This window comes from Schistocerca gregaria, chromosome 4 (assembly GCF_023897955.1).
Source record: "Schistocerca gregaria isolate iqSchGreg1 chromosome 4, iqSchGreg1.2, whole genome shotgun sequence".
In the NCBI taxonomy this organism is placed as follows: Eukaryota; Metazoa; Arthropoda; class Insecta; order Orthoptera; family Acrididae; genus Schistocerca; species Schistocerca gregaria.
Genome location: NC_064923.1, coordinates 358,951,068 through 358,976,692, shown reverse-complemented (window position 1 = coordinate 358,976,692; position 25,625 = coordinate 358,951,068). Strand labels below are relative to the sequence as shown.

The following is a 25,625-nucleotide window of genomic DNA, read 5'->3' as shown; positions in this document are numbered from 1 at the left end:
TGTTAGACACAATTTCCCATCGGTTTAGCTCTGCGTTTTATTCCCAGCTTAATTTCACAGTACTTCCAATCTATTGCACAGATTAGAGACGGCGATATATTCGAGGCGTTGAAGGATCAACGAAAATCCCTACTATCAATAACTGTTTACTCTGCACTTTCTTAATACTTGTACTTAACCAACATTGGACTGTGTAAAATATGTTAAGAGTGTAATGATCAGGCTAATGCTAGGGAAGGCTCACGAGAGGATAAGTGAACGGTTTGGACAGTCCACTTGTGACGAGAACAGCACAGTTCTCATTAGTTGTAAAGAAATTTCGTGAAACTATCCAGTGGTTTTCGAAATCGCCAGTTCAGGTGGCATCATCTGCGAATAGATTCTCTTATGTTCACTATATATGGTCTTTGTGTGAAGCTAGCCACAGATGGCAGAACAATTAAAACACTTGTATCTTGATAGTGAGGAGCAGTATTCAAAACAATAATTTAGGTGTGCAATGGACTTCCCATCTCATTTGAGGAGAATGCCGATACGGTTCCTTTTACAAGACAATGCCTGTTGCTCCCACTATCCTCATTCATTCCAAGCAAGTGCTCCGTTTCCAATGACCTCGATCTTGGTTTGCGAGACGTCTAAAGCAATTTATTATGCCTTATGTGAACATAACGAAAAACGTTCAGAAGCTGTTGATTGAACGTTAAATGCGGACTACATTGTAATCTACGACTGCTCGTCATTGAGTAGCTACATTTCTTTTCTTTGTGATTCATCTTCACTTTTCTTGTTCATTTTTTAATTTTAACGCATAAATTATTTTCTTGTGTGGTTCCGGTATGACGAAGTGCTTGCACATTTTTCAGTAGATCCTTGCTGCTTAAAACATCGATTGGTTCATGTTGTAGCTCCTTAACATAACTTTTTTTACTGTGTGGTTATTGGCCTCATGCCTAACCTTCATCCTGGATAATTTGGATTTCATTCGGCGTTTGCCGCGATAGGAGAGTCTTCTTCTCCACGTCTTTTCAGCCTTCCTTGCCCTACTCTCGAGGACTGTAGTGTCAACGAAGAAGAACTCTGATTGATGATAGGATAGCGGCAGTGGTCATTTTGCATAATTAGTCCTATCATCGAATATAGCAGCAGATTATTTGATGTCAGCCGGCCGTTGTGGCCGAGCGGTTCTAAGCGCTTCAGTCCGGAACCGCGAAGCTACTACGGTCGCAGGTTCGAATCCTGCCTCAGGCATGAATGTGTGTGATGTCCTTAGGTTAGTTAGGTTTAAGTAGTTCTAAGTTATAGGGGACCGATGACCTCAGATGTTAAGTCCCATAGTGCTCAGAGCCATTTGATCCATTTGATGTCATGTGAGGACTATTTCTGCGGGTCTAAATCAGGAATCGGATAAAAATGTATTCTTGGAGTGTCACACAGCCAAGGATACGAGGAGATCTCAAGACATTCTGGAGCACTCGCAGCAGGCGACCATACTTCGCTGTGCATAGGTTCGCGGCCCACGTTCTGAAGAGCCACTGCAGGCTCTGAATAACGCTGTACTAGCCACCGTCACCTTCCTTCGCTTTTATTTCTCAGTTTTTTTCTTTTTAATGTCCATAGTACTGATTTGTTTGCTGTGGATAGTAGCTCTGGTTTGGAGTATTTGTAATGATTAGCAGTTTGCAGTACCTATTTATAAAAGCAAGTGACGTCCATGTGCCCGTTTCACCCATGGAGGTTGCAGCATAACTGACTCCTGACGTCCCAAGATTCTAGTCTTGCATCTTCTCAGCACTAGTGAACCTGACGTTTAAATCGACTGCTATTGACAGTCGTTTTTGTATCTGGAAGTATGAAAGCGTAATTGGAGGTACGGCTAACAACATGTATTCATTATCCACGTTTATCAGAGAAGTATTTACATTTGTAATGTTGAAGTACCAAGGCTATCATAAAAATGCGTCGCAAATGAATAAATTAATCAGATGAAAATAACAGGCGTTCTGTTATTCCAAATTATTGCGCCGACCACATCGTCATTAGCGACCGAGCAAAAGCTTGGGTTAGCACAATATCAGCGATGTCCGTTCCGAAATCAATGCCTTTTGCTTATGCGATTTACAGGGCTCGCATGAAACCTACAGTAAATCTGAGTCACTGAATTGGAAACTGAACCACCGCGTTCCGAATACGATTCCAGAGTCGTAACCACTTTATCGCCTTTCTCGGTTACTAGTAGCAAAAGTGCCAATTTTAGCGGCTTAAATAACGCCATACGCAGTAGTTTGGCTTTAAATATGAGCCGATGCATTCTGCAATTGTTTCAAAAGGAATTTGTTTAACGACCCTCGTAGAGATCATTAGAGTGGAGCACTGGCCCTGAAAAGACAGAAGGAAGGAATTGGCCGTTTACCTTTCCTGTTCAAAGAATGATATATACATTCACACGGAAGTCATGGGAAATAGAAATGAGGATTGTCTGACGGAGATCTGAACCCAGTCCTCTCGTAAACGAATTATGAACATTGGCCAATACACCGTTGCTTTCGGTAGTCGCAATTATTTTTTTCTGTGGCAATGGATCTACACTGTGACTTTTTTTCTGCTTGATTACACTCTCTCAGTTTTACATAAACTACTATTTACACTTGTGCAGGTCACAGAATGCCGGACTAGACCATGAAATTATAATCAGAGCTATAGACAACACAATTTTTAGTACAAAAATTAGTTGTAGTTTAAATGTCATTTCATATTTTAAAAACTAACGAAACTCCTCCCAAAAGGGTCATGAAAGCCCAACGGTACCGACCGGCCGCCGTGTCATCCTCAGTCCATAGGCGTCACTGGAGGCGAATATGGAGAGGCATATGGTCAGCAAACCGTTCTCCCAGCCGTATATAAGTTTCCGAGACCGGAGCTGCTACTTCTCGATCGAGTAGCTCCTCAGTTTGCCTCACAAGGGCTGAGTGCACCCCGCCTGCAAACAGCGCTCGTTAGACCGGACGGTCACCCATCCAAGTACTAGCCCAGCCCGACAGCGCTTAACTTCGGTGATATGACGGGAACGGGTGTTACCACTGCGGCAAGGCCGTTTGCCATTTTATATTTTGGTTTTCTGAAAGTGCGTTGTTGCAGAGACAATTACTGAGATGTGTACACGTGTTCATGCCAGGAAAAAACATATATTTTTAGCGAATCCTTCATCCAAATAGGTTTCAACCGATCGTGCCATTATACAGTACATTCTTATTTTTGTTGGATACCTTAATTAATACTCATTTTGTACGACATTGATTAGACTTGCCTGGACAGCACGCCAGCGGCACACGTGTATTGATGTCATCTATACGTATTATAAATTAAAGCCCCCCTTCGCGTTTTCCGTGTGAGTATGAACGCTAATCCCAGGAAATATTCTAGGGATTTTGATACGGCTTCCTTTGATAGACTGATTCACGAGAGAGGTTTGTTACATAATTTAAGACCACTACGCCAGGTAAATCGTACGGCCTGCGATACTTAACGCTGCGCGTCGCTAGTAAATACTGTTTCTATGGAGGTAGTACTTAAAAGTTCGAGTGCTATTGGTAATAGACATTTGCAGTCGCTTTCTTTCCATAAGAAAAACATATGCATGAAGAGAATAACATCAGAAGAAATCGTGGCACGCTGCCTAGCCAAAGTTAATGAATTGTTTTAAGAAAAAAATAATAAAAGAACAATTGAGGTATGCAGCACAATTAAAGATAACGGAATAGATGTCAAAAAGCGCGTTTTGCCATCTATTCGAGAAAATTTTGTGTTTTAAGTTTTCAATGTATTCACTTAAAAAAATATTCTTGTATTTTTTTAGTTGCAGATGAGAGCATGCAAATTTTACATTTTACTAATATTTCACAATCAGATCCTTACCTCCGTGTCACAGAATACCTCACTAGAACACGAACTAATAATTACAGCTATAAGCAACACAAGTTTTAGTAAAAGAACTAAGTTTTAGTTTAAATATAATTTTAGATTCTGGTTCTCTAAAATTACATTGTTGCAGAAATAGTTACAGAAATGTGTTCACGTGTACATGCCAGAAAGACATGTAAATTTTTAGCGAATCCTGTATGGAAACATGTTTAAACCGATCGTGCCATTTTTCAGTAGGTTCTCAATTTTATTGGATACTTTAATTATTGCTCCTGTTGTACAACATTGATTAGACCTGGCTGGATAGCATGGCTGCAGCCACACATGTATTGGAATGATCCACACGTGCTATAAATTAAAGTCCCTCTTCGCGTTTTTAAGTCTGATGTGAACGCTAATCTCGGGAAGTTCTGTAGGGATTTCGTTAGAATTTCCTTTGTTGTTGTTGTTGTGGCCTTCAGTCCTGAGACTGGTTTGATGCAGCTCTCCATGCTACTCTATCCTGTGCAAGCTTCTTCATCTCCCAGTGCTTACTGCAACCTACGTCCTTCTGAATCTGCTTAGTGTATTCATCTCTTGGTCTCCCTCTATGATTTTTACCCTCCACACTGCCCTCCAATGCTAAATTTGTGATCCCTTGATGCCTCAGAACATGTCCTACCAACCGGTCCTTTCTTCCTTCTTCTTGTCAACTTGTGCCACAAACTCCTCTTCTCCCCAATTCTATTCAATACCTCCTCATTCCCTTTAATAGACCGATTTCCTTTAATAGACCGATTCATGAGGAAGGTTTATTTACATAATTTATGACCATTACGCTAGACAAACGGACCTGTTTGAGATACTTAATGCTCGCTGGTAAATACTGCTTTTATGGAACTTGTACTTAAAAGGTATCAAATCTGGAAGATCCAGTTTTTATAATTAATTTTAGTTCACTCGTTACGTTCATACAGCGGAATCACAGTCACGTACAAGAAGCGAATTTCCTGTCCTCTATTTTGTATTGCTGGCATTGTGACCGAATGCCTTACGCGACTTCTCCCCGTAGGTTTCGGGGAGCACCCTCACTCCGCTGTAATGAGTCACATTGTTGGCACTGGACTCACGTACACAGATTCCCCTGGATACGGTACCGGTGCAGGGATCTCCTGGAGTTCGCCTACTCACCCGCTGCCGCTCCCGTGGCTGACTGGTCCTGGATGAATGGTAGCGCCGGCAGTGATAAGCAAGCACTTGGGTCACGTCCTCCGGATGTGCAGGCGTCGCGGCGGAGAGCGGGACTGTGCCGGCCAGCGTCCGTCGCCGCTATTAAGCGCGGCGGCTACCTTACGCGCCCACCCACCCCCCACCACCTGCGATATCGCCCGTGACGCGGTGGCCGGCGATCGCCCGCGTCTCTGGCGCGCGAGGTGGCCCTCTACCTGGAAGAGCCACCGCGAGGAACTTTCCGCTTTCGCGGTTTCCTGCGCTTCGCCAAGGCTGCGGATGCTCGCTTCCTGACTGCACGGGGGTCGCGGGATTAACTAGGGTCACGGCCCGCGAAACCCATTCGTTGTGTGTTCGTTTCTCTACGTAGAAGTACCTCTTTCAACGACCGATCATACACATTCGCAACGACGCATCACAACATGAAGACCGGCAGTAATTCGCGACGTTTGTAGGTGTACTGCAAAAGCAAGCTGATGCTTTATGGCGCAACATACACTACTAGCCATTAAAATTGCTACACCAAGAAGAAATACAGATGATAAACGGGTAATCATTGGACAAATACATTATACTAGAACTGACATGAGATTACATTTTCACGCAATTTGGATACATAGATCCTGAGAAATCAGTACCCAGAACAACCACCTCTGGCCGTAATAAAGGCCTTGATACGCCTGGGCATTGAGTCAAACAGAGCCTGAATGCCGTGTACAGGCACAGCCGCCTATGCAGCTTCAACACGATACCACAGTTCATCAAGAGTATTGTGACGAGCCAGTTGCTCGGTCACCATTAACCAGACGTTTTCAGTTGGTGAGAGATCTGGAGAATGTGCTGGCCAGGGCAGCATTCGAATATTTTCTGTACCCAGAAAGGCCCATGGAATGAAGGGTAGAGCCACGGGTCGTAACGTCCACTGTTCAAAGTGCCGTCAATGCGAACAACAGGTCACCGAGACGTGTAACCAATGGCACCCCATACCATCACGCCAGTATGGCGATGACGAATACACGCTTCCAATGTGCGTTCACCGCAATGTATCCAAACACAGATGCGACCATCATGATGCTGTAAACAGAAACTGGATTCATCCGAAAAAATGACGTTATGACATACGTGCACCCAGGTTCGTCGTTGAGTGCACCATTCCATATTCTGTTAACAGTCAATGGATCTCGACCAACGCGAGCAGCAAAGTCGTAATACGATAAACCGCAATCGCGATAGGCTACAAACCGATCTTGACCAAAGTCGGAAACGCGATAGTACGCATTTCTCCTCCTTACACGAGGCATCACAACAACGTTTCACCAGGCAACGCCGGTCAACTGCTGTTTGTGTATGAGAAATCGGTTGGAAACGTTTCTCATGTCAGGACGTTGTAGGTGTCGCCACCGGCGCCAACCTTGTGTGGATGCCATGAAAAGCTAATCATTTGCATATCACAGCATCTTCTTCCTGTCGGTTAAATTTCGCGTCTGTAGCACGTCATCTTCGTGGTGTGACAATTTTAATGGCCAGTAGTGTAACGCTGAGGTGGATAGCGATATGCACATATACAGATAGCGGTAGTATTGCATACACAGCGTATAAAGGGCAATGAATTAGCGGAGCTGTCATTTGTTCTCAGATGAAAAGGCGAAAAGATTTCCGATGTGATGATGGCCGCACGACGGGAATAAACAGAATTTTGGAAATCGTTAGGGAATTCAATATTCCGAGATCCACGGAGTTACGAGTGTGCCGAAACACCTGATTTTAGGCATTACCTCTCACCACGGACAACGCAGTTGCCAACGGTCCTCACTTAACGACCGAGAGCGACTGGGTGAAATAACCGAGAAATCGGTACTGGACGTACGACGAACGTGTCCGTTAGGACAGTGTAACAAAATTTGGGGTTAACGCAGCAAAACATGGACGCGAGTGCTTTTGCTGACAGCACGACATCGACTGCAGCGCCTTTCTCTAGGCTCGTGACCATGTCGGTTGGACCCTAAACGACTGGAAAACCGTGGCCTGGGCAGATGAGTCTCCGTTTCAGTTGGTAAGAGCTGATGGTAGGCATCGAGTAGGTGCAGACCCCACGAAGCCATCTACATCTACACGATTACTCTACTATTCACAATAAAGTGCCTGGCAGGGGGTTCAATGAACCACCGTTCCTCTCTCGAATGGCACGCGGGAAAAACGAGCACTTAAATTTTTCTGTGCGAGCCCTGATTTCTCTTATTTTATTGTGATGATCATTTCTTTCTATGTAGGTGGCTGCAAATCATAATGTTTTCGCAATCGGAGGAGAAAACATGATTGAAATTTCCCGTCGCAACGAGAAACGCCTTTGTTTTAGTGATTGGCACTCCAATTCACGTATCATGTCTGTGACACTATCTCCCCTATTTCGTGATAATACAATACGAGCTGCCCTTCTTTGTACTTTTTCGATGTCATCCGTCAGTCCCACCTGATGCGGATCCCACACCCCACAGCAATATTCTAGATAGGGCGGACAAGCGTAGTGTAAACAATCTCTCTGGTAGACCTGTTGCACCTTCTAAGTTTTCTGCGAATGAATCGCAGTGTTTGGTTCGCTCTACTACAATATTATGTATGTGATCGTTCCAGTTTAGGTTATTTGTTATTGTAATCCCTAAGTATGTAGTTGAATTTACAGCCCTCATATTTTTCTGACTTATCGCGTAATCGAAATTTAGCTGATTTCTTTTAGTACTCACGTGAATAACTTCACACTTTTCTTTAGTCAGGGTCAATTGCCACTTTTCGCACCATACAGATATCTTATCTAAATCATTTTGCAAGTCGTTTTGGTCATTTGATGGCTTTACAAGACGGTAAATGACAGCATCATCTGCAAACAATCTAAGACGGCCCATCTCCAAACAATCTAAGACGCCTACTCAAATTGTCTCCTATGTCGTTAATATAGATCAGGAACAATAGAGGGCCTATAACACTTCATTAGGGAACGCCGGATATTACTTCTGTTTACCCAACTTGTCAGCAAGTCACTGTGCAAGCTAGTGGTGGCTTTGTAATAGCGTGGGCTCTGTTTACATGCTAAGGACTGGGCCTTGTGATCCAACTGAACCGATCACTGACTGGTAACGGCTATTTTCGGCTGCTTAGAGACCATTTGCAGCTATTCATGGACTTAATGTTCCCAAATATCGATGAAATTTTTACAGTTCACAACGTTCCATGTCAGTGGATCACATTTGTTCGTGATTGGTTTTGAAGAACATTTACGACGCTTCAGGCGAGTGATATGGCCTCCCAGATAGTCTGACACGAATCCCAATCGAACATTTCTGAGACATAATCGAAATCTCAGTTCGTGCACAGAATCCTGCACCGGCAACACGTTCGTAATTATGGACGGCTATAAAGGCAGCATGGCTCATTATTTAACTTCCAGTGACCTGTTGAGTCCATGCCACTTCGATTTGCTGCACAAAGCTGGGCAAAAGAAGGTCCGATAGGATATTAGGAGGTATCCCGTGTCTTTTGTCACCTTGTACGTCGCATATCTCCACCGTCTTCTCCTGTTATATTCGCAAATTATAGAAAATGAGAAATCTGACGCACTGGCAGCCATGGGCTGGGTTATATCCTTTTATTTCATAAGCTTGAGTACATTCTTTTGTGGGACTCGCTTAATGCTCAGCCCACTAGCTTTCTAGACAAGGAGGTGGGCCAGACTGGGATACCCGTACGGCGGATTAACGAACGTGAGGTGACACACTGGCCACTATGGTTTTAGGCGGTTTGTGGAAAAGTGGAACCGCGTTCCACTGTATGGTTTGGAAACGAGTGCCTACTACCCTACTTCCGGCCGTCGCCGTTCCTAGAGTATCAGATTCATTTTCTACTATAGGCTTAATTCGTGTCTCTTTGACCACAAAGATGTAGATATGAAGCGATGGTGGATTAAGGATAAAATTGGGTAGCACAGCTCTACTGAAATAAGAGTCGACTGCAGGCTATTTTAAACAGACACACTGTCAGAAGATATGCAAGACCCTCAAGGAATGTATTCTGTGGCACGTGGGGCTGTAGTGTTAGTTGTTCATTTACCACTATCACCGGTGGGAGGCCTCTCCGTGCACCCACTGTTTTGGCTCTGCAGGCAGTAGCTGTGCTAAGTTTATTTATTTATTTATTGTTCCGTGGGACCAAATTAAGGAGAAGTCTCCATGGTCATGGAACGAGTCAATACATGAAATTATAACACGATATTAGAAACAGATAAAATGAAATATAACAAAAACATATTCAGGTGACAAGTCGTAAGTTTAAATAAAGAAAATCAACAATGTAACACTTGAATTTGCTTAATTTTTTTGCTCTTCCAGGAGCTCCTCTACAGAATAGAAGGAGTGAGCCATGAGGAAACTCTTCAGTTTAGACTTAAAAGTGTTTGTGCTACTGCTAAGATTTTTGAGTTCTTGTGGTAGCTTATTGAAAATGGATGCAGCAGAATACTGCACTCCTTTCTGCACAAGAGTCAAGGAAGTGCATTCCACATGCAGATTGGATTTCTGTCTAGTATTAACTGAGTGAAAGCTGCTAACTCTTGGGAATAGGCTAATATTGCTAACAACAAACGACATTAAGGAAAATATATACTGTGAGGGCAATGCCAGAATTCCCAGACTACTGAATAGGGGTCGATAAGAGGTTCTCGAACTTATACCACATATAGTTCAAACAGCCCGTTTTTGAGCCAGAAATACCCTTTTTGAATCAGACGAATTACCCCACAACATAATACCACACGACATCAGCGTATAAAAATATGCGAATTAGACTACTTTTCGTCGTGTTGAAGTGCCAATTATTTCAGATAGTGTTCTAATGGTAAATAAAGCAGCATTTAGTTTCTGAACAAGATCCCGGACATGGGCTTTCCACAACAGCTTACTATCTATCCGAACGCCTAGGAACTTGAACTGTTCCGTCTCGCTTATAATATGCCCATTCTGTCTGATCAAAATATCAGTTCTTGTTGAATTGTGAGTTAGAAACTGTGAAAACTGAGTCTTACTGTGATTTAGCATCAAATTATTTTCCACAAGCCACGAACGTATTTCATGAACTACATTATTTGATACTGTTTCAATATTACACAGTTTAGAGATGAACAGTGCTTGTAACCTTCATTCTAGGATACAAACATGCTCCATCGACGACTATACACCTCTTGAACAGCTTCAGACAGTTGAACAGGGTCGCATTGTGGTCTTGCAGGAAGCTGGATGGACGAATCGACGGATTGCTGCACATGGTGGGCACAGCATATCGATGATATGTAGATGCTTTCAGCTGCTAGACTGACAAAGAACACTACAGGAACAGGGTTGGGAAGTCATTCCGCACCCATCTTATTCACCTGCTATTGCGCCCTCATATTTTCATCTTTTCCACCGTCTATCGAAGAATCTTCAACGGGCATCCTTTCCGAATGAAAATGCGCTCTCTGTATATGGCTCGACGAGTTCTTCGCCTCAAAACCGTATGATTTCTCCAATCGCGGAATCGAAAAGTTACCCCAGCGTTAGCAGACTTTGTAAATTTGAAGAAGAATGTGTTATTGATGACAAAAGTGTGTTATTTGTATCTATTGTGTTTATTAGCCTTATGAAAAAAACTCTACAGATCTATGCATCTAGCGACCGTGTGGCCATGCGGTTCTAGGCGCTACAGTCTGGAACCGCGCGACCGCTACGGTCGCAGGTTCGAATCCTGCCTCGGGCATGGATCTTTGTGATGTCTTTAAGTTAGTTAGGTTACAGTAGTTCTAGGGGACTGATGACCAAAGAAGTTAAGTCCCATAGTGCTCAGAGCCATTTGAACCATTTGAACCTATGCATCAATAATAGCATATGATATTGACTGATGTTAATCGTGGGATCAACAATGTTAACACATTTCAAAATAAACTTCACTGAAATCAATATTATTTTTAAGGAACAAAATTATTTTGAAAAATTTGTCACAAACGAGAAAGAAATTATAGTGGAAACTACACGAGACGCTTTGGCTCTTTATAAAGGCAGAATGCTTGGCGTTGCATCTTATCTGTGCTCGTTGCTATTTGACGTCGACAGCGGCTGGTTGATGCTGGAGGCATAAGTTTTATAGCCACATCAATCATAAAATTGCCTTGGATTCGTTCTATTGTTGGGAGTATGGTAACGATTCCACGTGACGCGTATGCCATGCAAATCATTGGAAACGTGTGGCAGAGGGCAGGTTGTGTTGTAATATCAACGAAACGTCCCGTAGCCGTTGGAGGAGATTATGTTTTCAGTATGATTAATGTGCGTAATGTTTTTTTGTCCATTGATAACTGGTGAGGCTGTGAGACAAAGAAAGAGGAGTCAAGCAAGGAGCTTCTATAACACCAAAACTGTATTTAAAATGCCACTGTCGGAGACAAACATTCCAGTTTCGATATTTGTTAAGGAAACCGGATAACAGTAAAAACGTCATAACTTTCTTATTTCTAGCTTACCCAGAGAGTACGCCCCTTCCAAAGGAACGTTTACACTGCTATTACAGAAGAAAATTCCGTTAGCGCTATGCGGAACGCATTTCGTCACAATATTGCGCACTGGGTTCTACCCGTGAGAGAAAGCCGTACATCATAGCACAGTGATCTCAGTAAGACTCCGTTAAGTCTCTACCTCTGACCGTAGGTACATCTCGAACATGTTGTCTTCATCGTCGTTGCTTATTTTTGCCCGCACTTCGACTCGTACAACCTCCGTTAATCCTTGCATTACTTTTCTCGTTAGTGGGGCAACGAACGGATTGTATTACTTGGTTTTCCACTATTCACGCACTTCCTACATCTTCGCAGAATCAGCCGCCTTTCTGCTGCATCATTACCACATATTGGTTATGCACGTTGATACGCCAAAGAGCCTCAAGGGAATTACAGCCGGTAACATACTTGAGCTCAATGCCGTGTCCGCTATAGAACATAATCAGAAGACTGTTCGCGGACAATGTTTTGCAGGAAGATCTGCCGAGGATAGATGTTTGGCAGCTGACCCTCAATATGGAAGGTGTTGCACAAAGACACACGGCAGACCCCAAAGTTCGCGATAAATCAATGAAAATATTAAAAATTGTAAAATATGAGACTAATCAATCCGAACGACCTTTGGTGGAAAGACCATATAAAAGTAGTTGTACGACGGGCAGTTGCCAGACGGATATTCATTGCAAAAAGGCCCTGTAACTCTTGTTCAGACCATTCTTCAGTACTGGCAGTCAATCTTGGACCCTATCCAGGCAGGATCGTGGGGAAAATCCACAGAGAAACGGCGCTTTTTGTCACAGCTTTGTTTATTAAATACAAGAATTTGAGGAAGGTGCTAATCAGAGAGAGCTGTTGCGCATCACAAAAAAAATGACTTGCGGAGTACAAATGTAGATGTTATGACGAATGGGGGGACGGGGGGGGGGGGGGGAGGAACAACGTTAACAGTTTCTTATCGGCTCGAAATCAGGATGTGAAATGCAACATTATCTCATTTCGACAATAGAAGTATATGTCTTTGGTAGTTTTACACATTACGCGGATTCAACTTCAGTGTTTTCAAACGCAAGGGGTAAGATAGATACTGCCTACAGGCAAATTAAAGAGACCTTTGGAGAAAAGAGAACCACTTGTATGAATATCAAGAGCTCAGATGGCAACTCAGTTCTAAGCAAAGAAGGGAAGGCAGAAAGGTGGAAGGAGTATATAGAGGGTTTATACAAGGGCGATGTACTTGAGGACAATATTATGGAAATGGGAGAGGATGTAGATGAAGACGAAATGGGAGATACGATACTGTGTGAAGAGTTTGACAGAGCACTTAAAGACCTGAGTGGAAACAAGGACTCGGGAGTAGACAACATCCCATTACAACTACTGACGGCCTTGGAGGAGCCAGTCCTGAGAAAACTCTACCATCTGGTGAGCGAGATGTATGAGATAGGTAAAATACCCTCAGACTTCAAGAAGAATATAATAATTCCAGTCCCAAAGAAAGAAGGTGTTAACCGGTGTGAAAATTACCGAACTATCAGTTTAGTAACTGACAGCTGCAAAATACTAACGCGAATTCTTTACAGACGAATAAAAGACTGGTACAAGCTGACCTCCCGGAAGATCAGTTTGGATTCCGTAGAAATGTTGGAACACGTGAGGCAATACTGACCTTACGACTTATCTTAGAAGAAAGATTAAGAAAAGCCAAACTTACCATTTCTAACATTTGTAGACTTAGAGAAAGCTTTTGACAATGTTGACTGGAATACTCTCTTTCAAATTCTGAAGGTGGCAGGGTTAAAATACAGAGAGCGAAAGGCCATTTGCAATTTGTACAGAAACCAGATGGCACTTATAAGAGTCGAGGGGCATGAAAGGGAAGCAGTGGTTGGGAAAGGAGTGAGACAGGGTTGTAGCCTCTCCCCGATGTTATTCAATCTGTATATTGAGCAAGCAGTAAAGGAAACAAAAGAAAAATTCGGAGTAGGTATTAAAATTCATGGAGAAGAATAAAAACTTTGAGGTTCGCCGATGACATTGCAATTTCTGTCAGAGACAGCAAAGGACCTGGAGGACCAGTTGAACGGAATGGACAGTGTCTTGAAAGGAGGATATAAGATGAACATCACCAAAAGCAAAACGAGGATAATGGAATGTAGTCAAATTAAATTGGGTGAAGCTGAGGGAATTAATTAGGAAATGAGACACTTAAAGTAGTAAAGGAGTTTTGCTATTTAGGAAGTAAAATAACTGATGATGGTCGAAGTAGAGAGGATGTAAAATGTAGACTGGCAATGGCAAGGAAAGCGTTTCTGAAGAAGAGAAATTTGTTAACATTTATGTATCAGGATGTCGTTTCTGAAAGTATTTGTATGGAGTGTAGCCATGTATGGAAGTGAAACATGGACGATAACTCGTTTGGACAAGAAGAGAATAGAAGCTTTCGAAATGTGGTGCTACAGAAGAATGCTGAAGATAAGGTGGATAGATCACGTAACTAATGAGGAGGTATTGAAGAGGATTGGGGAAAAGAGAAGTTTGTGGCACAACTTGACTAGAAGAAGGTATCGGTTGGTAGGACATGTCCTGAGGCATCAAGAGATCACAAATTTAGCATTGGAGGGTGGAGGGTAAAAATCGTAGAGGGAGACCAAGAGATGAATACACCAAGCAGATTCAGAATTATGTAGGTTGCAGTAGGTACTGGGAGATGAAGAGGCTTGCAAAGGACAGAGGAGCATGGAGAGCTGCATAAAACCAGTCTCAGGACTGAAGACAACAACAATAACATCACATATTGTTCCGACAGTGCATTGAGATCCGCGGTTCGTCGGGTACATGTGACTCTAGTTTGTGTGGTACTCTGGGCGACTTATGGTCACAAGTTTCGTTGATAAAAATGTTCGTTGATTTCTAACACTAATAGAAGTTTGCTCGAGTGCTGTCATACTGAGAAAATTTCTCCGTGTTCTTCGATGATCCGCAACAACATACTTTAGAAAATTTCGGCCACAGCCGGGCCTACTTGAAATCAGTGAGCTTCAGTGCCGAACTTTGGTTCACGATTGTTCTCGAAGAACTTTTAATCTGTTTCGAGATACTTTGGGACTTGAGCAGCTTTAGTTGGGCAGTAAATATACGAAATCATCTGTAGTATCGGACTTTGACTTTCTCGTCAATTGTCTACTCGGAAACTGAGTTTAGGCACGCTTCTCTGCATTCGGACTTCAATTCTTACTGCATTTCGTGCCGTCATCAGTCTGAGTGAATAAACTATCGTGTGTGGTAGCGCGATTGTTAGCAAACAGGAGTCGCATTCGGGAAGACGTTGGTTCAAATCCTCGTTCAGCCTAGATGGCTTAGGTTCTCCGTTATTCTCCTAAATCGCTCCACACAAATGGCGGGATGGTTAGTTTGAAAACGGGTCCGTCGCGTAGATATTGTGAAAATGGATGTATGAATGTTTGTAAGTTCCACAACTCCTCCTAAACCCTGGACGATTTCAACTAAACTTGGTTCACATATCCCTTACTATAACGGAGCTATCGCTGTGAAGGTAAGAACCATATGCCTATCACAATTAAGGAGATATGACATCATAACCAGTGAGATGCGTGAGAAACTGCCGAACTTGTATTACGGTTAAATGTATTACTTCTGAGTTACTAATTATATTCGCAGCAAAATTTTGCAGACTGCATGTACCTACAAAATGTTATCATTTATGACGTTGGTTCAAATCCTCGTTCAGCCATCTAGACGTAGGTTCTCCGTTACTCCCCTAAATCGCTCCACACAAATGCCGGGATCATAAACATTAAGAAGCGTGAAAGCGTGCCGCAGTGGCCATGACGTTCATAGTCATTACTTGTTTGGTAATGATTCTATGCGAAACATTCTTCAGGAAGTACGTTCATATGCCGCTGAATGTGTTTAAACATATATATCACTGAACGGCACACGGTCCAAGAGATATGACGTCATAAACTCTGAGATACGTGATAAAATGCCACATCATGCATGAAGTTTTAATATATTTAACCTTTACTGCTATAGTCGAGTCACCTTAAAAGGAAATCTCTGACATATGGCAGCGCTTTTGACAGATTCGAACTTCGAAGCGCAAACAGCTGTAGGTGAAAACAAACAGCCGTCTACAGACTTAACAGAGACGTTTACAAAACCGCGTTGCAGACACGCGAAGCATCTACGCCCAGCGTACAGAAACGTTTTCATAATTTCAAAGGTGTTTTTATGAATACATGGGAATAATATTTTTTTTCGATATCACACTACAGACGCAGCTCTTTGTTTTTTCGTTTCTAATAGAAAATTGTCAAACTGGATACACTGGCAATGACGTGCTTGTCGGCTAGTACACGACAAGAGACAAAGGTATCCGTCTTCGACCTAAATCCCAAGTAGTGCTATGAAGAACAACATAGCAAGTAACGAGCACATAGTTTGCAAATAAATATTTTGTTCAGAATTCATAACGTGAGGAAATTACTAAGAGAATTGCATCTTCCGCTGATTAGTTAAAAAAAATTCTCATCGGATGAATTTCAGCTTCAGCGTTTATCATACTTTTCTTTCAATAGTTGGTTTGTTCGAAACATGTACTAGTTACAGTGGTTTTAGGGCTTGCCCTCTGCACTGAATGAGACGCATGAAACAAGAAGAAGACTGAGGTTTCATAACTTTCAACCAATACGTACATATAAATGTAATTGAGCTAGGTGTCACAGTGGTTAAGTCATTGCAGTCGTACTCAGGCTACTGTTATACTGTTATGTAAAGTTTTCGCTGTTTCCACAAACTGCGTAACGTAAACGCCATAGCTGATTGCCTCAACTGTGTGAGTCACGTCGGAGCCTGGGTTTCGTCTCTAATGACTTCGGCGTCCACCAGGCGTTAAACGTTACTCTTTCCTCCTCCCACAGCCCTCTTAAAGTGGTCAGGGATTTCTAGGAGAGGAGTGCTGTAACAATAACCATAGACTATTATCGTTTGATGTTTGACGTCAGACGACGGCAAGCGACTAGGACCAGGTATCTTGTCACTCAAGTGCTGACTTCCGCCCGATCACATATGATACCAGCACTTCGACCCTTTGGGATGACAAGGTTCCAACTGTCAAAATCGAAGAAATTGAGTTGTTAGTGGGACAAGGTTCTATCTGGCTTTTGCTACAAATAGAACGTACTCGTGCTGCAATCTGTGAAGAATTTAACCGAGATGGAAGAGCGCCAAAGTTCCAACGGATAACGCTTTGTTTGATTCGTTGGGATGAGTACTATTTCAAAGGTGGAATTTTATTTTTTTGTTATTGAATTACTGTATTTTTCTTGTAAGTAATGCTAGGTGTTCTGAATAGCTGTATAATTATTAGTTTTCATTATCCTATCATCCAAACAAACATCAGGATTTCAAACGGGGAAAATAGCTACCAAGTAAATTTTTAATTTTTGGAAGAAAAATAAACAATAAAAAGGAAATTTGCTCTTATAAAGAGACTGAAGAAATGAGCCTATAGTACGTGTCACGTGACAATACATGAAGTGCTCGAATAGCGTGATAAGGCATCAATTTCCTGTAGTATTAAGAGGTTGTTTGCAGTGGGAAAGGTTAACATAGTTATGTTACATATTTATTACACTGTTTTTGTAAGCGTTCTTAACAATTCATGTTGACAAACATTGACTGGGACCATATAAAAATGACTAATCTACGAGACAGCTGAATAATGAGTTGATGAAGCACTGTCATCAATTTGCACGAAAAGTACGGGGTGTTAGTTGACGCCTTGTCATTCCAAGGGGTCGACTTGACGTTAATTAAGAATAATACATATTTAGTTATCTTCTGTGTAACGATTTACTGATATCCCAAGTCTACGGTAGATAGGTCGCGAGAAAATGGTGTTAAATGAACAAAAGTAGTAGCAACAGTAATTAATGTGATATGCGAGTTTTTGAGAAACATGATAAATAAACTGGTTCTGATGGAATTTCAGACAGAATATACACACTTATTTTAAAAATAAATAAAAAAGTATTCGGTGAAAATCACTAAAAACTTACATTTTGTTGCGGAGGTATAAGATATACAAACATTTACAGATCAAGAATAATAAATCGCAAAACAAGGTGCTAACAAAGGATTATAATGCGACATAGGGCAAAAACTAGAAATATAATTCTTCTGTAAGAAACTTCGAATATGATACCGGATGTGACAGATGTCGTAGGCTAATAGAATGTGTTGAGAGTAGCAAGTTTGTCCTCAAGGCATTCCTGTAAAAGAAAACCATAGGAATTGGTCTTCACAAGAATCAAACAGAACTAAAACTGACGCGATTTTATCGGATTACTGCAAGTGATCATAAACTCGTGAGGTCAATAGCAGAAATAAGTACAAAGGCAGAAACCAACAGCCAGCAAATAAATTAGTTATTTACTGCGAGAAGTTATTTAATAACAAGGAGATACTCCAAATGATATTAAGCAACAAGTTCAGCATTTTATAAAACGGACGTTAGACGAAAATAAAGAGATTTAGCAAATGATAATTGGGAAAAGCAGAATATACTGAGTTAAACAAAAATTCCTTGGTGATTGCTGTTCTATGGCACCATGCCGTCGTCTAAGGCATGATTCAGTGGCTAACGTTTCGTGACCTAATGTGGAGATATACTCAGAGGCTATAAAGAAATGATTAATGGATTTTCAAACTTAAAAAAGTACCACTACCAAATTGTTTGTACGTAACCACGTGGCAGTATACGACCACTGTTAAAGAAGGCAGAGTCGTTCCGAAGTGCATTATGATGGCTATAGTGGGAATGAGAGAGGAGACAGGCTAACTGAGTTATGCAATACATTTCAGCTGGTAATAGAAAACACAGTGTTCACAAGTCACATGAGTAGATTTACTCGGAAAAGGCCCGACGATGCGGGAAGATTCCAGAGGGAATATATCGTCGTCAGTCGTAAATTCCGAAATAAGATATTGAATAAGGTGTATCCGAGAGCAGATATAAACTGAGATCACAGTTTAATAACGACAAAGAGAAATTTTAGAGAATAATTGGGAATATCATCGGGAAAAGAAGTGGCGCACTCAAGTACTGCGGGATGATGCGATATGTTTCTAGTTCCCTTAAGCTGTAGATACTGCTACATTGAGAATACCACAATAGGCAGTTCAGTTAAACAGGAATTGCCCTCGCTAAAAACGGCAATGCTGTTCACTGTTAAGTACCTGTCAGAGTGTTTATCGCACCACCTTAAGATATTTCTCTACCGTTCCATTTTCGAAGAGCACATGGGAAGAACGAGCACTTAAATCTTCCCGCACTTGCCATGATTTCTCTCGTTTTATTATTATGAACGAAGAGGAGAAAGCGGATAGGTGAAAATACTACATTGAGGGCCGCCATGAGGGGAAGGACTTGTCTGAGGACACGACAGAAGAAAAAGTGGGAGTCGGTATCGAAAAAATAGGATATCCAACAGAGGTTTGAAAGAATTGCGATCAAATACGGAAAAAGTTATAGATACCATTCCTTCGTTATTTCTAATGTCATTAAGGGAAGCAGCAAGGAAACGACAATTTAAGTTGTGTACAAACTGCAAGTCTGGAGACACACCATCAGACTCCCTGAAAAATTCAGTCCGGATCTCGCACCTTCTGGCTTCCATTCGTTTGGCCCACTGAATGATGCACTCCGCGGGAGGCAGTTCGTGAATGATGTGGAGGTTATTGATGCAGCAAGAGGTTGGCTCCGACGTCCACCAGTAGAGTGGCACCATGCGGGGAGAATACGAGTCCTTCCAGTAAGGAGGCGTAAGGGCGTCGTACTGAACGGAGTTTATTTTGAAAAATAGAGTTCTGTAGCCAAAAGAATTTGAAATAATATGGTATACTGGAATCCTATATAAAGTCAACATACTCTCAGCAAAATAATTGTGTTGTTTTACTTATTAGCCGACCTCTGTGGCCGAGCGGTTCTAGGCGCTTCAGTCCGGATCCGCGCTGCTGCTATGGCCTCAGGTTGGAGTTCTGCCTCGGGCATGGATGTGTGTAATGTCCTTAGGTTAGTTAGGTTAAGCAGGTCTATGTCTACGGGACTGATGACCTCAGATGTTATGTCCCATAGTGCTCATAGCCATTTGAACCATTTTGATCTCTGACCGGGTTTCATTGTCAGGTAGGATTGGGTGGTCGAAGCTTTATTGGAAAAGGATTTGGAGAAAAGAGGAAATGGTGGTGGGCTGCGTCAAACCAGCCTGAATACTGAGGAAGAATGAAGAGAGCGCTTGTATGTACTTATGTACTTTGGGGGGGGGGGGGGGGTGGACGCCCTGTGTGCTGGTACAAGAGCGGCTGAAATACGGGGTTCGGTAATAAGAGATGAAACCATTAGTTGGTTGATGTTAGGTATACAGGAAGTGTAGGATATTCGAATGAGAAAGAGAGGAGGTGGGGGGATTAATAAGTTGATACAAGATTCAAGTGGAGAAGAGTAGACGGATGCGGAAGATGCGCAGAAGCGTTGCTTTCGAAGATTTGAAGAGAAGGATAGAAGTTTGTAGGAGCGGAATTTCAGGCGACTACTAAACATCTTTCGTGACTGATCACTTACCTTTCTAAATCCGTTAGATCAAGAGTTGTATCAGGAACGTTTGCCCTTATTTGGGCTGTCTATGTTCTTCTTCATGTAATACTGTGCGAAATTAAGCAGCTGACGTCAGAATGAAATACGTGCACGATATGTTACTCTTTACTGTGTCTGTCGGTGAAGTTTCATTCAAGAAACTTCTGTGCGTCAGCCGTAACAATGCTACTACGAGCCGTTGAAGTACAGTCCTTCACCGCTGGAGGTAGTTGCAGGGTGTACTACAAGGGTCATCTCTCAACTGATTTACAGTTTCTGTACTGAGTTGCCTCTGACCTCAGATCAGTTGCACCACGGCGTAGTCTAATCGCTTACGAAAAGGACACTTAACGAGAAAATTGGAGGAAAATTCTCGTAGACAAAGAGCCAATGTAACCTTTAAAATCTTGTACTTAGAGGATGAAAGGCTGAAACGTCCCCTTAAAACAATTATACAAGACTGTGCTTAAACTGAAACACAATATTTTTAGCGCAACGCAATCTGACTTTCAAAAATCCCTACAAAAGAATGGCCCTCACTAACAATAACCTATACCTTTCACAAATCACTTACCTCACAAAAATCTTCGTTACTCGAACTACTGCAATACAGCGAGCGCCACTACTGCCAGCTAACTAAAAGTTTCAAACTACGGAAGTCACTAACTAATGATAGGCACAGTTAGCAAATGAAAGATTTTAATAGAGAACAAACAATGTATTTACCTTTATAGTCACAATATATATATATATATATATCAGTTCATGACACCAATTCTTACAAATTTCAAAACTCCGCCATCTCTCTCCCACGTCCACCAGTGCTGGCGGCTCACCTCCAACTGCGCAACGCTACGCGCTGTTAGCATCCAGCTGCCGCTGCCCAGCACTACAATGGCAGACAACAATGCAAACCAGCCACAGACTGCACACGGCACAGCCAGTGATTTTCATACAGAGCACTACGTGGTGGCGGCGTTACCAATAAAAAACCTAAACAGCCTACTTACAAGGCGAATGGGCAGTGGTGACTACTACAGGAATCTATCCCGGATGCAATTATTTTAGGGCACTCATGATGACTGGAATACGAGGCCAGTAACTTAGCTACTGAGGTACCACATCTTCGATGGAGGAGACGCTACGAAGCTGTTGACTGCTAGTGTCATTTGTCCCCAAAGAAATTAATTTGTCAATGCCAGAATGTCTTTTAAATTAAAATTTGTATTGTTTTCGGTCGAGCTGTCTTTCAGTTAGTTCCTATACTGCGTCGATCTGTTTTGGTTTATTCTTACTATGGGCTATCTACGCTCTTCCGTTCTTTTTTGTATTATTCTGTGCTAAATTAAGCGCCTGACGTCAGAATCAAATACGTGAACGATAAACCCAACCCGAGCTGTGCCCTACCCTTATTTTTCAGTTTCCGTGTGACCATGTAAGGCACAGCTGCTCAGTCATAGAACAAATCACTGTAAAATTCACAGATGCTGTTAAAGATTTTAAAGAATCAAAAATAAATTGGAAAGAAGTCAAGCAGACATAGGATCTGCGATAGGATATTCAAATGACTCGCACATTACTGCAAAAAGCGCCAAACTATTCTGAGAACTCTGTCGACAAAATCATGGAAGAGTATCACAAGAGTACCTTTTAGCTTATATCTAAAAATCGAAGGTTTAGCACTAAGATTTTTACGTTCTAGTGGTACCCTATTGGAACTGGAAGCTACAGAATATCGCACCTCTTTCCGTGCAAGTGTTAAGGAGGTGTTATGCAAGCGCAAATCGTTTTTGTGTCCTGTATTCAGTGGGTCAATGCTGCAGTTCCGTTTGATTGAGTTTATACTATTAACAACGGACTTGATTAGCTAACAGGCTTGTATGAACAGAGATGACAGAATTTAGAGACATTTATCTTCCGCTGTAAGTTTTAAGCTCTAATGGTCACTCTATTTCGAGACTAGCTAATTCTACATGTTCAGGACATAACTTGGGAATTTTTCCAATCAGCATAGGTTTACATCATCCAACATACGCACACCATTTATCAGCAGGTATACATTTAACAACTCCAACATTTCATTCTCTGCGTTCCAAGTAACTTCTTTCACATGTAAAGTTCTTCCAATTTCGCCGTCCTCAAGTTCCCCTAGTATGCTTCTCGCTTTGGAAAAATTCAATTCTAACACTTTTTTTTTTTTTTTTTTTTTTTTTTTTTTTTTTTTTTTTTTTTTGGAACGCTGTACGTATACACGTCGACACACAGTCTTACATACTTGTATGCGTTGCTGGTGACTGATTTAATGAAAAGAAAATTACCGGTTGAGGAATGACTTATCTCAGATAGTGACCTGCACCCAACCTAAAACCATATATTTTCATTGCATTTACCTGAGCGTAACAGACACTCATAAAAAAAGTTTTGCATCATCGCTGTTCCCAGAACTCCTGAAGATAGACGTTGACTGTGTGTATTGTATCACAGACGCACTCCCTTTGACTGTTCAGAGATGTCACAAAACCCGCCCAAAGATGTAAAGAACCATGCATGAGCAGCGCCTATTAGACGGAGGGGCTCCGACAACCGATCAGTTCCAGTTCCAGGAAGGAGCTACACGGCTCGTGGTGTCTGTAGTTCAGCCGTGCCTAGACGGTCAGTACTGCGATACGACCGCGCCCGCTTTGTTACTTTGTGCCAAGAAGGGCTCTCAGCAAGGGAAGTGTCCAAGCGTTTCGGAATCAACGAAGGCGATGTTGTTCGGACTTGGAGGAGATACAGAGATAAACGAACTGTCGATGATATGCCTCGCTCGCTGCAGTGGAAGACCTCTACCTACGGATTATGGCTCGGAGAAACCCTGACAGAAACGCCACCATGTTGAACAATGCTTTTCATGCAGCCACAGGACGTCATGTTACGACTCACTGTGCCCAGTAAGCTGCATGATGCGCAACTTCACTCCGCACGTCCATGGCGAGGTCCGTCTTTGCAACCACGACACCATGCAGCACGGTACAGATGGGCCCAACAACATGTTGAACGGACCTCTCAGGGCTGGTACCTCGTTCTTTTCACCGATGAGTGTCGCATATGCTTTCAACCAGACAATCGTCGGAAATGTGTTTGTAGGCAGCCCGGCTAGGATGACCGCCTTAGACACACTGTCCAGCGAGTGTAGCAAGGTGGAGGTTCCCTTATATTTTGGGGCCGACATACGCCGCTGGTGGTCATAGAAGGCGCCGTAACGGCTGTACGATACTTGAATGCCGTCCTCCGACCGATAGTGCAACCATATCGGCAGCGTATTGGCGAGGCATTCGTCTTCATGGACGACAATAAGCCCTCGCCCCCTGGTGCACATCTTGTGAATGACTTCCTTCAGGATAACGACATCGCTCGACTGGAGTGGCTATCGAGTTCTCCAGACATGAACCTTGTCGAATATGCCTGGGATGGATTGAAAAGGGCTGCTCATAGACGACTGTGGTGAGCAAACTCTCGAGTTTAACATGGTTCTCGCTAGCTGACAGTACTGTGCGCCCACTTCAGTTCAGATAAAACTTGTATCGGAACTACAAGAGCGTTTTGTGTTCTACGTTTTGGGTTGTTGTGGGGGAGGAGACCAGACAGCGAGGTCATTGGTCTCATCGGATTAGGGAAGGACGGGGAAGGTATTCGGCCGTGTCCTTTCAAAGGAGCCATCCCGGCATTGGCCTGGAGCGATTTAGGGAAATCACGGAACACCTAAATCAGGATGGCCGGACGCGGGATTGAACCGTCGTCCTCCCGAATGCGAGTCCAGTGTGCTAACCACTGTGCCAGCTCGTTCGGTGTTCTACGTTCTGCCCAGTGCGGGCCAGTAATAACTATTCAGCGTGACTTTCGTACTAGGTATGGTGTGGATCTTCCTAGAGCACAGAGCACTAGACGACGGCATTCCGAGGAACAGGTTGTTTATGTAAAGGGAAATCGCCAGGCCGTTCCCCCGAGTGTCTGACATAGACGTGGAACGCATCGTCCATAGTTTCACGAGGAGTCCCCAGAAATCTGTTCGCCATGCAGCTCGACAGCTCGCTCACCACGCCCTCTATGTCCGTCTGGCGTGTGCTGGGTCGACGTTTACGCACGGAACCATACCAAAATTCAGCTACTGCGAGCTCTACCTGAAGGTGACTAACAACAACGTGTGTGACAGCTTAGTGTTTAGTGACGAGGCAACATTCCATTTAAATGGAAAGGTGAACCGTCATAATGTGAGAATATGGGGGTACGGAACAAACAAATGAAGTTGTACAACATGCGAGGAACTCTCCAAAATTTAATGTGCTTGAGTAGTTTCAATTTTTCTTTGCCGAGAACACTGTTACAGGAAGCACATATGCTTGAGAATTTTCTTTTCCCACAGTTGGAGACTGAATCGAACGACTTCATTTACCAACAGGCTGGGGCACCGCTATACCGGCATCTAGAAGTGCGCGAATCAAAGGGCTACAGAACGATTGATAGGTCGCACTGGATCAAATGATTCAGCCCTACATTACTGGCCTTCAAGGTCACCGAACCTGACTGTATGTGACTGTTATTTTTATTAAAACTGAAGTTCCTCCATCTGTACTTACGGTTTTATATTTACTTCGCTAGCCGCTTCGACGTTGCGTCAACGCCATCTTCGGCCCCGTACACTTTAATGAAATCAGTTGTGTGTGGCTGAATCTAGAAGTCCGCAGTGAGACCAACACGCGCTCCACATGGATGGCGGGCAGTAACTGGCTAACGCCTGAAGATGGCGTTGACGCAACGTCGAACTAGTAGCGAAGTAAATACAAAATCTTAAGTACAGATGGAGGAATTTCATTTTTAATAAAAATCATACCAGCTGTGTCCCACCTTCATCCAGTATAAATATGGATGTACGATGGTATGTGATTGTTTCTTGTGAGGTTTTACAAAAGATTCTGTTTATGTGCCTCCGTTACCAACAACAACGTATGAAGTGAGACATCGCACAACAGCAGCTGTGGAAGCTGTTACTCAAGACATACTTGCTGCAGTGTGGCAACAATCTGAATACAGCACTGAGATATGCCCTGCATCTTAAGGGGGCATGTTGAGCAACTGCGAGAAGGTATGAAAAAAAAACCTTTTTTGAGTTTCCCATTCATAAAAAAACAAAGTTCATGGTATACGTCTATTAGTTTCAGAAATACAGACATGCCAAATCGGATGATTTGATGTACCCTGCATGTCCCGGATGTCACCGGAAACACA

General features: G+C 42.7%; 1 protein-coding gene across 3 annotated transcripts in view; it reads right to left on the bottom strand.

Annotated features, from left to right (window-relative positions):
• Positions 1-25,625, bottom strand: part of LOC126268194 (proton-coupled amino acid transporter-like protein CG1139) — a 1,364,918-nt gene that overhangs the window by 58,805 nt on the left and 1,280,488 nt on the right. The window contains exon 1 of one of the 3 annotated variants that reach the window (XM_049973809.1): positions 5,089-5,225. The exons of the other annotated variants lie outside the window; for them this stretch is intronic. The gene's annotated coding sequence lies outside the window, so the exon portion shown is untranslated. Of the gene's footprint in view, positions 1-5,088; positions 5,226-25,625 lie in introns of those variants that run through there. 3 annotated transcript variants of the gene reach the window in all.